Source organism: Trachypithecus francoisi, unplaced genomic scaffold (assembly GCF_009764315.1).
Source record: "Trachypithecus francoisi isolate TF-2019V2 unplaced genomic scaffold, Tfra_2.0 Lachesis_group9, whole genome shotgun sequence".
Lineage (NCBI taxonomy): Eukaryota > Metazoa > Chordata > Mammalia > Primates > Cercopithecidae > Trachypithecus > Trachypithecus francoisi.
In genome coordinates, this window is record NW_022681474.1 from 51,505,715 (window position 1) to 51,520,802 (window position 15,088).

Consider the following 15,088-nt stretch of genomic DNA (forward strand, 5'->3'; position numbering starts at 1 on the left):
AAACCAGCCTGCCACCAGGCCTTCAAGTCACATTCATCTTGCTGGACTCTTCAGCAAGCGATTTAGGAATCATTTAAGGCATCCTCTCCCACAGCCTCTCAGCCAGGCTCCCAGACAACCAGTCTCTGATTGAAACTTTCAGAAAGCCGCTAAGCGAATCTCCCAGACAGTGAGCTTCCAGACCACCTCCTATGCAGCCAGTGTTTTTAACAGCCATCCAGCTAGCCTCTTGCACAGCCAATCTGCCACTCTGCCAGTTTCCTCGCCAGCCTCTTGGTTAGCCTCTGGTGCAGCCAGTCTCTAGGCTGGCCTCCTCGCAAGCCAGCCTGGCATTCGGACGCTTAGTCAGATTCAGCCTGCCAGGATCTCAGCAGGCCTTTTAGCAAGCGTTTATGGCAGCTTCTCAGACAGAAAGCCTCTCCCACAGGCTCTCCGCCAGTCTGCCAGCCAGCCAGCCTCTCAGCAAGCCTCTAGGCCATTTTCCAAGAGTCCTTCACTAGACCAGCCTCCCATGCAACCCGCTCCTTGAGCAGTCTTCCAGCCAGCCTCTTAGTCTGTTAGCCAACTAGCTTCAGAACCAGCCTCTTATGCCACCAATGTCGTGACCAGCCTCCCAGTAAGCCTCTCAGAGAGCCTCTTAGGCGGCCTCCTGACTAGCCAGCCTCAAATCCAGCCTCCCTTGCAGCCAGCGTTTCCAGCCACCTCAGTTGGGAGTGAAGGAGAAAGCAGCCAAAATTTGGGGTTGATTTTAAGGTGGCCCGGTCCCTCCGCCCTGCAGGGCGCCCCCATCCCAGGCCTGGAGGGCTTGCCCAGGAAGAAGTCCCAGACACTGGGGCCCAAGATTTCCGCTTGGCTGCTGACCCACTCTTCCACCTGCTCCCTTTGTCCCCGGGCTCCCCCGACACCCCACGCTGAAGGGGCGATCCTCCCACAGCTGTCACCTCCTCCTGCAGCCCCAGCTCAGGCAGGGCATGGCGCGTCTTGTTCGCATCTCTTATGTTCAGGTCGATGGTTGTCGTCTTCATCATCATCGCCTGCAAGCTTCCAGGTGTGGCCCTGGGAGGCAGCTCTGTGCATCTTTCTGATGTCCCCATAGTGGATGACTTAGGAGCCTTTGCTCTAGACGAGCTGAGTGGGCGCTCCAGGCTCCTCACGCCCTTGACAGCAGTGGCAGAGAGCCTCTGCATGGCTGCAGCCACCTTTTAAGAGAGAGGCTGCACCTCCCACTCGCCCTTCGCGAGCCCCAGCACCTGCTGCTTGCCCTCGCCCTTAATCACCACCACATCCGGCCCAACACCAGTAAAAAGTGCGGTCTGGAGAAGCCCTTGGACACTCCGGCCTCTTTCTGGAGAAATTTGTTGAGTAGAGTCGTGAAGCTTTCACGGGGATCTTGTAGCCAGTCTCCTAACAAGACAACCAGGCTCTTAGCCGGACTCAGTCTACCAGGCCCTCAGCAAGCAAAATTAGCAAGAATTTGAGGCAGCCTCTCCGATAGACAGCCTCTCACACGGACTCTCCCCCAGCCTCCTAGTTGGCCGCCTCTCACCCGGGTTCTTGGCAAGTTTCCCAGCAAGCCTCTGTGTCGGCCTCCTAGCCAGCCAGCCTGAAGACCAGCCTCCCATGCAGCCAGCATTTGGATCAGCATTCCCGCAAGCCTCTTCCCCTGCCAAAAGGCTCGTGATTTGATCAGCCTACGATGCAGCCAGGCTCTAGACCGGCCTCCAAAAAACCAGCCTGCCACCAGGCCTTCAAGTCACATTCATCTTGCTGGACTCTTCAGCAAGCGATTTAGGAATCATTTAAGGCATCCTCTCCCACAGCCTCTCAGCCAGGCTCCCAGACAACCAGTCTCTGATTGAAACTTTCAGAAAGCCGCTAAGCCAATCTCCCAGACAGTGAGCTTCCAGACCAACCTCCTATGCAGCCAGTGTTTTTAACAGCCATCCAGCTAGCCTCTTGCACAGCCAATCTGCCACTCTGCCAGTTTCCTCGCCAGCCTCTTGGTTAGCCTCTGGTGCAGCCAGTCTCTAGGCTGGCCTCCTCGCAAGCCAGCCTGGCATTCGGACGCTTAGTCAGATTCAGCCTGCCAGGATCTCAGCAGGCCTTTTAGCAAGCGTTTATGGCAGCTTCTCAGACAGAAAGCCTCTCCCACAGGCTCTCCGCCAGTCTGCCAGCCAGCCCCTCTCAGCAAGCCTCTAGGCCATTTTCCAAGAGTCCTTCACTAGACCAGCCTCCCATGCAACCCGCTCCTTGAGCAGTCTTCCAGCCAGCCTCTTAGTCTGTTAGCCAACTAGCTTCAGAACCAGCCTCTTATGCCACCAATGTCGTGACCAGCCTCCCAGTAAGCCTCTCAGAGAGCCTCTTAGGCGGCCTCCTGACTAGCCAGCCTCAAATCCAGCCTCCCTTGCAGCCAGCGTTTCCAGCCACCTCAGTTGGGAGTGAAGGAGAAAGCAGCCAAAATTTGGGGTTGATTTTAAGGTGGCCGGTCCTCCGCCCTGCAGGGCGCCCCCATCCCAGGCCTGGAGGGCTTGCCCAGGAAGAAGTCCCAGACACTGGGGCCCAAGATTTCCGCTTGGCTGCTGACCCACTCTTCCACCTGCTCCCTTTGTCCCCGGGCTCCCCCGACACCCCACCTGAAGGGGCGATCCTCCCACAGCTGTCACCTCCTCCAGCCCCAGCTCAGGCAGGGCATGGCGCGTCTTGTTCGCATCTCTTATGTTCAGGTCGATGGTTGTCGTCTTCATCATCATCGCCTGCAAGCTTCCAGGTGTGGCCCTGGGAGGCAGCTCTGTGCATCTTTCTGATGTCCCCATAGTGGATGACTTAGGAGCCTTTGCTCTAGACGAGCTGAGTGGGCGCTCCAGGCTCCTCACGCCCTTGACAGCAGTGGCAGAGAGCCTCTGCATGGCTGCAGCCACCTTTTAAGAGAGAGGCTGCACCTCCCACTCGCCCTTCGCGAGCCCCAGCACCTGCTGCTTGCCCTCGCCCTTAATCACCACCACATCCGGCCCAACACCAGTAAAAAGTGCGGTCTGGAGAAGCCCTTGGACACTCCGGCCTCTTTCTGGAGAAATTTGTTGAGTAGAGTCGTGAAGCTTTCACGGGGATCTTGTAGCCAGTCTCCTAACAAGACAACCAGGCTCTTAGCCGGACTCAGTCTACCAGGCCCTCAGCAAGCAAAATTAGCAAGAATTTGAGGCAGCCTCTCCGATAGACAGCCTCTCACACGGACTCTCCCCCAGCCTCCTAGTTGGCCGCCTCTCACCCGGTTCTTGGCAAGTTTCCCAGCAAGCCTCTGTGTCGGCCTCCTAGCCAGCCAGCCTGAAGACCAGCCTCCCATGCAGCCAGCATTTGGATCAGCATTCCCGCAAGCCTCTTCCCCTGCCAAAAGGCTCGTGATTTGATCAGCCTACGATGCAGCCAGGCTCTAGACCGGCCTCCAAAAAACCAGCCTGCCACCAGGCCTTCAAGTCACATTCATCTTGCTGGACTCTTCAGCAAGCGATTTAGGAATCATTTAAGGCATCCTCTCCCACAGCCTCTCAGCCAGGCTCCCAGACAACCAGTCTCTGATTGAAACTTTCAGAAAGCCGCTAAGCCAATCTCCCAGACAGTGAGCTTCCAGACCAACCTCCTATGCAGCCAGTGTTTTTAACAGCCATCCAGCTAGCCTCTTGCACAGCCTATCTGCCACTCTGCCAGTTTCCTCGCCAGCCTCTTGGTTAGCCTCTGGTGCAGCCAGTCTCTAGGCTGGCCTCCTCGCAAGCCAGCCTGGCATTCGGACGCTTAGTCAGATTCAGCCTGCCAGGATCTCAGCAGGCCTTTTAGCAAGCGAACTTTAAGCTGCCCACTATATGAGATTCCTTTTTTGTTAATGTTTCCTCTTTCAGTTTTAGGGTCATTTGAAGTTCAGCATTCTTTTCTCTTAAAATCTTAATGCCTGCTGATGCAGGCATTCCCATTTATCTGCTTCATCGTGGTCATAAAATGTGGCCACAAGGAATGTTAATCTATTAAAAACCTTTAACTTAAATTCTTAAAATTTCATGAGTGATACCATGTCTTTACTTAAAGTAAAATATCTCTCAGCTTTAACTTGCATTTGGTGGAAATAAGCCATTTTTCTAAGCTGACATAGCAAATACATTTATCATCTATATTCAACTAGATTCAGCATTTATCTAAGGCTAAGTGACTTCACATTTTCTTTCAGGAAGGTTGAAAATATTTATTTATTTATTTTAGTACTTCTCTTTCAGCTTTCTGTTTTTCATATTGGTATATACATTCTTTTAAATGGTTACAGTCATTAAATGTCTCCTCATTTTTCTCTCTTAGGAGGTGATGTTGCTTTTTCCTTTCAAAACAATGAATATTGTTATCTTGCTTTGGTTATCTGCTTTCTTATGCACCTGAAGGAATTGCTGTGGAAGCCACATATTTTTGCTTTGTAGTTGAAATACTTTATGCTCCAGAGACTCTTGCTGTTCAGGGTGTTTCTTCACATTATCTTATTTGTTTTGATACATGTGTTCAGCTTTCTTCATTTGACACTGTGTTTCACGTAGGTCTCCTTGTGCATGTTCTAAAACCTATGTATTTTCTCTTAGAGCATCTCCTGCATAATTGAGATTAATTTTTAGGCTTTTGGATTCCCTTTGAGCTTCCGAATGTAGTTAATGAAACTTCTCATTATTATATATTATTCACATCAGCATTCATTTTTCCTTGCAAATGAGCACTGTGGAAAGTAAGTTCTCGGTTTTTTCTTGATGTCACACTTTGATCTTGACCTTGTATAGCAGAAGCCAGTCTAGAATGATATGATTCACTTTCTCTCTCCAGTATTTCTTTGTCTTGTTTTTCCTTCAATCTAGAAGTGAGCATTGTGTTCTCAGTCATGAGAACTTTAAGCTGCCCACTATATGAGATTCCTTATTTGTGAATGTTTCTTCTTTCTGTTTTAGCGTCTTTTGAAGTTCAGCATTCTTTTCTCTTAAAATCTTAATGCCTGCTGATACAGGCATTCCCATTTATCTGCTTCATCGTGGTCATAAAATGTGGCCACAAGGAATGTTAGTCTATTAAAAACCTTTAACTTAAATTCTTAAAATTTCATGAGTGATACCATGTCTTTACTTAAAGTAAAATATCTCTCAGCTTTAACTTGCATTTGGTGGAAATAAGCCATGTTTCTAAGCTGACATAGCAAATATATTTATCACCTATATTCAACTAGATTCAGCATTTATCTAAGGCCAAGTGACTTCACATTTTCTTTCAGGAAGGTTGAAAATATTTATTTATTTATTTTAGTACTTCTCTTTCAGCTTTCTGTTTTTCATATTGGTATATACATTCTTTTAAATGGTTACAGTCATTAAATGTCTCCTCATTTTTCTCTCTTAGGAGGTGATGTTGCTTTTTCCTTTCAAAACAATGAATATTGTTATCTTGCTTTGGTTATCAGCTTTCTTATGCACCTGAACGAATTGCTGTGGAAGCCACATACTTTTTGCTTTGTAGTTCAGACACTTTATGCTCCAGAGACTCCTGCTGTTCAGGGTGTTTCTTCACATTATCTTACTTGTTTTGATACATGTGTTCAGCTTTCTTGACACTGTGTCACCTAGGTCTGTTTGTGCATCTTCTAAAACCAATGTATTTTCTCTTAGAGCATCTCTTGCATAATTGAGATTAAGTTTTAGGCTTGTGGATTTCTTCTGAGCTTCAGAAAGTGGTCAATGAAGCTTCTCATTGTTATATATTATATTATTCACGTCAGCATTCATTTTTCCTTGCAAATGAGCACTGTGGAAGGTAAGTTCTCAGTTTTTTCTTGATGTCACACTTTGATCTTGACCTTGTATAGCAGAAGCCAGTCTAGAATGGTATGATTCAGTTTCTCTCTCCAGTATTTCTTTGTCTTGTTTTTCCTTCAATCTAAAAGTGAGCATTGTGTTCTCAGTCATGAGAACTTTAAGCTGCCCACTATATGAGATTCCCTTTTTGTGAATGTTTCCTCTTTCAGTTTTAGGGTCATTTGAAGTTCAGCATTCTTTTCTCTTAAAATCTTAATGTCCTCAAAGTAGTTATTTTCCTTCTCTTGGTGCTGATGTTTTAGTATGTCCATTTGCAGTTTTAGCATGGCAATTTCCTTTTTCAACATACCATTTTCATGTAAGAGATCATTTTCATAAGCATGAGAAACCTAAATAAAACAAAATAAATTTTTAGGTAGCACTCAATAAAATGGCATATCATGGTTCCTCTTAAAGAATAATTTGTACATTTATACACTAAAAGGGTTTCCGTAAGTAGGTATCAGTTGAAGAACCATTGAATCAAAACTTCAAATGCTATAGAGCATCAGTTCCCCAAAGTTCAAACATTTATTTGAAGGCAATGAATTCATGAAAGTAAGAAAGAAATGACTAGAGAATTTTTAAGTTTCAGAATTGAAACAAACTTTCCCTGGATTACAAGACACTCAAAAGCATAAAATAAAAGATTAATCACTTTACGTACAAAAATTTGATTTACACCCTGATGTCTAACCTGTACAAGAGGCTCACATACTAGGAGCCTTAGTGTGTAGGGAGACCCCCTGAAACTATTGCTATGGAACAAAAGATGAAATACTCCTGGTTATTGTAAATACAAAATTGCATGTCGAATTGTGTAAAGACAATGCCAGGCTGGGCTGCCAGAATAAGCCAACAGCGCGTGATGTGATCCCTCCTTCAAAAAGTGTATGAATGGACGCACAGGCAGGGAGGTTTCACATCCCTAAGATTCCTATCCCAGAAAAGCAGATGTTCATAGCTCTGGGAATCGAATGTGACTCTTGTGGAGAGCCTATAAATGGATGCATGAGGGGCACCTGTTCATATGAATAAGTTAGGGCTATAAATGCCCTTATCTTGCCATGGCTCTTCTAGGCCTGTTTAGGGTTAAGGCATACTCCTTTCTGAGAATTTGTGGTCTAACCAGTTGTCTGGCTTCACATCCTGTTTCTGTGGATTGTTTGCAACCAGCTTTTGCTGCAACTGTTACTGCTGATCTTTCTAATCCTAGGTTATGGAAAGACTGTGTTTCTGTTTTAAGGCTCTGTTAGAAATTGCTGATGCACACACTATATTGTAAATTCTTATCTCTGTATACTGTACTTCTGCATACTGATGTTATGTTAAAGAATTACTTCATCCCCATGTGACCATCTCACCTCATAATCAAATGACCCTAAATCCCTCACTAACCTACCCCTGCCCTCACTAAACTTAATAATAAATGCTGGTATATCCAGTGCATTGGTGGCACCACGGGACCAGAAAGTGGTGACCCCCCTGGACCCAGCTTTCACCATCTTGTGTGTGTCTTTTATTTCTCGGCTTGCCGATCTGCTTAGGAACAAAGAAAGAGCCCCATTGCATTGCGGGCTGCTGGCCAGTTCCCGCAATATTAGTGCTGCATATATTTAGACAGATACAATTTCCCAAAGCCCTTTCATTTCCCTTTTCCTGAGAATATTCTATAGATATTCTATTTTTAAAAATATGGTTAATTTTAAGAATTATATTTATAAATGTTTGATAAGTTGAGACATTGTAACAAGCACTTTTAGTTATCGCAATTCTGAAAGGAAAAGATTAAAAATATAAACAAGTATTTTCTTTGTATTCCATGCACATTAAGGTGAAAAGTGTATAATTAAAGGAAATTGATTCTTGAGGAGAGAGGAATGGCCGTTTTACACTCTTTGTTGAACTGTAAATGAATATAAATTTTCTTGAGAACAATTTAGAAGTAATGAACAAAGAACTCTTTAAAACTTCCTATAATTTAACCAAATATTTTTATATTGAAGAATTTATTCCAAGTCAATAATTAGGTACAAAAATATTTACCTGCAGTTATGCCTTGCAGCACTTATAATACAAAAAATTAAAAATCAAAAAATTAATTTGTTAAGTAAATAATGGGATTTTCAAATAATAGCCTTCTATATAACCAGTAAGATTGTGATTTAAATAAATATGCATTTAATTATCAGTAGAAGTATTCAATGTTAAGAACTTGTATTATTTAAAAGAATTTGACACTCTACAAGACAGATTTTTTTCTGCAGTTAAACCTCAGAAGGTAAGTCAGCTATTACAAAAAGTATCCTACATAATTTTAGTATAAATAGTTGAAATATTTATTTTAAACTAGGGTATCATACCTCACATTGCAGAGCTCTTGTTCCCACTTAACCTTTTGGTTCACTTACTGCAAGTTTATTTATTTTGCTTCTGATAGTTCCTTTTGTAGTACACAAAATTTATTTTTCATTTGTTTCATTTTTGCTGTAAGTTGTTCACAGTGATATTTTTTAAGTTCCCTTGCTCTTTCATGAGAAGGAACTGCACCCAAGAATTTTGATAGGCTAGTTGAATCTGTCTTGTGGAGGAGATAGAAATAAAATATATTAGTACTTTTGGGACATAAAGGACAGCATATTTTAACAATCACTAATTCACACACTGAACAAATATATATTGATTGCCTACCACACCTGGCTAAATTTTTGTATTTTTAATAGAGATAAGGTTTTACCATGTTGGCCAGGTGGGTCTCAAACTCCTGACCTCAACTGATCCACCCACCTTTCCCTCCCAAAATACTGGGATTACAAGCATGAGCCACCACGGCCTGCCTCAATAAATAATTTCAATTTAAAAATAATGACAAGCATCAATATTTTTATTTCAAATCTTTTTTAAAGCACATTTTCTTACTTTAAAGGCAATTAGATTTCAGGCTGTTTACATATTGAAAACCAAAACATTTCAAGAGAAAACCTCGTATACGCTCTGTAGATCACACTTATCTTCATGTGGCTATTGACTGAGTTACTGAGCATGGAAAATCAATCATATTCACAAAAAATTCACTTGTGTGCATATTTCAAAAGGAATTAACTTCAAAGTATCTGCCTTACACTGTAGTCCTCACCAAAAATAATGGGGCATTTCAAACAAAATACAATATGATTAAACATTTGACATATGCATAATTACAGAATTTTTGTTAAAAACTATGCATAGCATTAAGAGAATTTTCAGAGTATATTATGCAGAGTAGGAATAGAACTCCATAAAAGCTGTTTCATTTAGGAAAACAAGGGCTTAATAAGAATAATTTTGATACATTTTTTGCTGATAAAGAACTGCTTGAATAAAATGAAAGATTCATAAAGAAAATATATATTTACATTATTTTTAAATGAAAGCAATCATTAGATAAAGTATGCAATTCATTCTTAAGACGTAACTTCAGAAAAGTAGAGCAAGCCTTCATAAAAAGAGAAAAATAAAAACATGTATTCGTGAAACATCTAATATGTGCCAGAAACATGTTTGCAGATTTTTCTTCACCTTAGAATAATGAGGATGATGATGATGTTGGTGGTTACTCCACTTTCTGCTTCCTAGTCATTCTAAGTTGTTAAGAACAAAATGATGAACAAATATGGTCCACTGTTCTCTCTGTTCAGAATGTCTTCCTCCTAGACTTTCGTATGGTATACTCCTCATCTTTGAGATGACAAACTGAATGTCAGTCTCAGAAAGATCTACTCTGACCATAGAATTGCACTTCCATTCCCATACCCATGCTAATTATAAAGTTCTTCAATTTTCTCTAACCGAATATTCTCTGTTTTGTTTTTAAGAAAAAGTTATAGTGATTTATAAGTGTTTTTCATTTGTTATTGGCTTCCTACTACTACAGCATAATCCCTCTGAATATCCAATATCCCCTTGGATATTCAGAGACTCACTGTCTAGCACACAGTTGGTACTCAGAAAGAAATTACTCCAGGCCAAAACATTGAAAATCTCGACAGGAAAGTCTAATTTTCCAAACTGCTATATTTCTATGGAAAATCTGCAGTAGTAGCCTGCTGAAAGTTACCAACCCCTTACCCAAAATTAGAAATCCACATGCCTGCTCTTACTCCCCATTCTTGTGCTAACAATACTGCTTTCACATAAATGCCACTTTGATCATTTTGTCTTACATTTGGATACAGACTTTCCAGTTTACAAAATGTTTTCACATTTGTTACAACATTATTTCATCACATGCACCTAAGAGGTAGATATGAGCACTGTTTTTATAAACAAGGTTACTGATACTTGATTAGGTTAAAGGATTTTTTCCAAGTTCCCATAGATAGTAAGTGACAGAATCAAAACACAGACTTATCTTTTGACATCCACTCATTGCTGTTACCACTATGCAGCTGCTGCTTCTATCTTAAGTGGCGAGGTTTCCTATCTCTTCCACATCCACAGTTGTGACCTTGGGATACATCATTGTCATTGGATACTTATGTGGCTGCAAACATGGCTGCCACAAAGGGACTCAAAGAGTTCTATTTGTGAAAAGAATGTCTACTTATTAAAATACTACTCAACCAAATTGTTGTTGTTACAGTTTTACAGGTGTCCTATTTCTCATGTTTATCCAACTCCTGAAATGTTCCTTCAGATCTATGCTGGATAATCAAAATACACCAACACTTTCAAGTCCCAGGCATTATCTTTTCAAGCTCCAAGTTGAGCAAGACTAAGACTACAGTTTAAACTCTTTCTCCCCGAATCCAGGTAAAGCTTTCATACATCTAGATATACACAGAATCATTTATTTGCCCATAAATGAATGCAGAGAAATTATTTTGTTTTTAGACAAACTTAACTTCAGAACTCAAATAGATTCCTAGTGCCTTCCCTGCCTTATTTTCTTTTGCTCTATTCTACACTGGCTTCGTAAATTAATCCTGCAAATTAGCAGGCTTGCACTATGCAGCTGTTATCTAGTTGGCACATGATTATAAAGTATGTTCTGATAAATGTCAGGAAATAATTTCTTATGGACACATGCAGAGGTGAGAGAATAAAGTCACCTTTTTATGTTTTAAGATTACTCATTACTTAAGTTTTAAAATAACAACAATACACAGTACCTCAGAAACTGAAGGTAATGTTGTATCTTCTTTTTGTGCTGACTCTGATGTGGGCATCTTATCTACAAAATGTTATTTACAGACACATATATGAGAACATTTATTACTGTAAATTGTAAAAATATATACAAATCTATTTCCATCTATGTATATTTCAAAAATAAAATAGCAAATACAGAATTTTAGAATCAAAGCAGGTTCAGAAAATGGATAGTATGAAGAAAGATAGCAAAAAGTAATTTTTAAGTTAGACATTGTATTTCGGTCTATAAAATTGTTTTCTAAATAATAGCATTTAAGCATAGAAAAATTTTCAGAGATACTAACTTACCACTTCTATTATTTTGGTATAAAAAATAAAATTGTCATTACTTGTCAGATCTTGTGGAGCTCATACAATAATGCCAATATCATTTTCTTGTTGTCCAGTTGCTTCCTTCTGTTACAAACAAAAACCAAAAAGCACCAAAAAAGAACTTCAGAAAAAATTGTATTTATTCACTGATTCACTCAATTTGTCAGTAAGACAAAACAAAACACAAACAAACAAACAAAAAACCCCATACATTGTATCTATCAAATCACACTATCCTGGGAGAAGCAGGAAATATACACAGAAGATAGATTCTGGCCTATGTTCAAGAAATGGTAAAGAGATGTGAAAACAAGAACAGAAAAGTATAATTCACCAGGTCTACAATTTAAGTCAATATACTACATAAGGGCACAAAGGAGAGAACAATCAGTTTTACCTGAAAAGCATAGAAAAAGTTGCCATAATGGGGCCATATTTGGCAGGACAAAGTGCAGAGTCGGGATACAAAGACTCTAGATGCAATAGCATGTGCAAAATAATAAGGCATGAAACAACATGGCAACTGAGGGGTGCCAAAGTGATGTGGTAAAACTGGAACACAACCAGAGGAAAGAGATGAAGAGATAAAATGGGGCCAAACCATATAAGATATATGTCACGCTAGAATGTGAACTTACCCCTTTGTGTAACGGGTATTCACTCAATATGCAGATGAGTTACATCATTACAAATGTATTTTAGAAAGGTGACCCTTCCAGCGGTGTAAAGATAGATGAACATGGGGAGATGGGGCAAAACTAGAAAGGAGTACTTCAAAATTATAGGTAGAGGGTTAATTATGGTAATAAGATACGGAAAATTATAAGAAGGTAGAAAATACAAAATTAGGTGTGTGACTGGATGGGTGACATGGAGGAGGGTTGAAGTTTAGGATGTGGGGAGAGTTGAAGTGCAGGTTGAAGTGCTTGAGCGTTTCATGGCTACTTCCTAGGTGTTATTTCCTAGGATGGGGAAGCCAGATGACAGAGTAGATTACAAAGAGTCAGAAAACAGTCACGAATAGAATAAAAATGATGCTTTCAGTTTGAGACCTATAAGATTTGGGGCACCCAAGGGGCTTGGAATATCTAGACAAATACATTTGGAGTATGAGTAGATGACCTACATGAGGAAAATTACATAGTGATAAGAAGATAAATATTTGTAAGACAGGCTAAATGGGTAGAATTAAGTAACACAAACCTGTGCAGACTGTTGAATTTTGAATTTTTGAAAATGAAATCAGGCTGGGCGCAGTTGCTCACACCTGTAATCCCAGCACTTTGGAAGGCCGAGGCGGGTGGATCACGAAGTCAGGAGTTCGAGCCCAGCCTGGGCAACATGGTGAAACTCCATCTCTACTAAAAATACAAAAATTAGCTGGATGTGGAGGCTCATGCCTATAATCCCAGATACTCAGGAGGCTGAGGCAGGACAATCGCTTGAACCTGGGAGGCAGAGGTTGCAGTGAGCTGAGATCAAGCCATTGCACCCCAGCCTGGGTGACAGGGCGAGACTCCATCTCAAAAAAAAAAGAAAAGAAAATCAAAGGAGAGACAAAAACATGGGATTAAGTTTCTCAGTTATATATTTCCAAATGTGTTTCAAGAAAATAAATTTTATTTATATAGGTAAATATTTGTGAAATATTGCAATATGCATCTTTGAATTGAATGAAAACATTTAATTCTAAAACACCAAGATTCTGCAAAAGGACCTCTATAAAAATTAACTTTGAAATTTTTAATTATACAAGAGAAATGCTTACCTAATTATAGAATTATGAGGCATTTTTAAGTACTACTATAAAGTGAGCTAGAAATGTGAAACCCTGTTTTATAATTCACATGCTTTTCTTATGTTCCTGTAAACAATATAATATTAGCTCAAATTGCCTATTTACACCATATAGGATGGTAGTTTAAAATTGGAGAAAAGATCTCCAATTTTATTTTTTTATTTTTATTTTTTATTTTTTTTTTTTTGAGACGGAGTCTTGCTCTGCCGCCCAGGCTGGAGTGCAGTGGCCGGCTCTCAGCTCACTGCAAGCTCCGCCTCCCGGGTTCACGCCATTCTCCTGCCTCAGCCTCCCGAGTAGCTGGGACTACAGGCGCCCGCCTCGTTGCCCGGCTAGTTTTTTGCATTTTTTAGTAGAGACGGGGTTTCGCCGTATTAGCCAGGATGGTCTCGATCTCCTGACCTCGTGATCCGCCCGTCTCGGCCTCCCAAAGTGCTGGGATTACAGGCTTGAGCCACCGCGCCCGGCTTAGATCTCCAATTTTAAAAGAAAATTAACCAATAATTATTCAAGTTGAAGACTTAATAGTTTTTACATACATCTATGATCGTCAAGCAGGATCCAGTATTCACAGGAGAAGAGAAGAAAGAAACTATAAAATTCAAGTCGACAGGATTCCTGAGTTTTAGAAATAAACAAGTATGTGTGCAAGGTTTAATAATTATGAAGACTAAAGTTAAGGCTTCCTGGAAATAATGTAAAACATCCTGATTGCAAGAGATATATTTAAGAGTAAAAAAATATTCTTCCAATGGTAAGTTTGTATACTCTGTTAACAATCTTCCCTTACATATGATGCTATAATAATACATACTTTACTTTAAAAAAAATCACAAAGATTAATTACACTCCTTTGATGTGTGCATATAACACCATTACATACAGATATTATGAACAAAATATGTCAGAATATTTGTAAAGATTAATAATTTCTACATTTATTTCTTTGAGAATGTTGTAGCTTAAAAGTGATTTTTCTCTTTTAAGAGATACAGGTTAAGAACCTTGCTCATATGATCAGAAAATTTAATTTTAATAACAACATTAAATAAAATGCTTATTTATTTATACTCTATTAACAAAAATATTCAAAACAGCTACCAAGATTATACCAAGATAAATTAAATAACCTAAGAATATGTCAAACATTAAGTTAGAAATCTTAAACCAGAAACCAAAGAGTCAAAAATTAATAATTCACAATAAAGTTGACAAGGCCTAAAACCAATTTCACGTTGCATTCTACATTAGTATAAGTATGACTAGATTAAATATAAAACATAAAGTTACTAAAAGAAGTGAGAATTAAATTTTCTTCCCTTGTTTATAATTTTTTTGTTCACACAATATAAATGTGCATGTTTTGGGGGTATATATTATAACAATACATTCACATAATGAAATCAGAATAATTGAGATATTAATCACCTTAAGTATTTATCTTTGTGCTAGAAATATTCAAATTATTCTCTACTAGGTATTTTAAATAGTACAACAAATTGCTGTTACCTATACTCGTCCTTATATTTTCTTTCAGCTTTTTGTTAAAATCAGCTATAAGCCACTTGAAAACACCTGAGCAGTATTTTATTAACTGGCTATGTTTTCTTAATTTTTATTTTCAATAATTTATATTATATCTTTTATTCTAGAGAGTTCCTGCTCTCATTTAAACCACTATTTTTGCTGTGTTTTTATAATAGTCTGTCTCATTTTGACTTTCTCATGTAGTCTCTATGTTTATCTTACCCTTCTTCAATGAATAATTTCCTTTCATCTCCTTCATCGAATTTATTATACAAATATGGTGGCATCCATCAGATTTTTTTTAACCAAAATAACCTAGGACAAAAATTTACCATTACATAGATTATAGAATTGTAGAAATAATTAAAATGTAAAAAGTTAAATTACATGTTATATT

The 15,088-nt window shown here is 39.7% G+C and overlaps 1 long non-coding RNA gene and 1 pseudogene across 1 annotated transcript; both read right to left on the bottom strand.

The window, feature by feature from the left end:
- Positions 1-4,450: 4,450 nt before the first annotated feature.
- On the bottom strand, positions 4,451-8,919 carry LOC117082250 (annotated as a pseudogene).
- A 535-nt stretch (positions 8,920-9,454) lies between these two features.
- On the bottom strand, positions 9,455-12,660 carry LOC117082381. Its single transcript, XR_004436585.1, has 3 exons — positions 11,343-12,660; positions 11,012-11,073; positions 9,455-9,578 (listed from the first exon to the last, which is right to left on the bottom strand). It is a non-coding gene; the product is annotated as an uncharacterized LOC117082381 (long non-coding RNA).
- Positions 12,661-15,088: the final 2,428 nt, after the last annotated feature.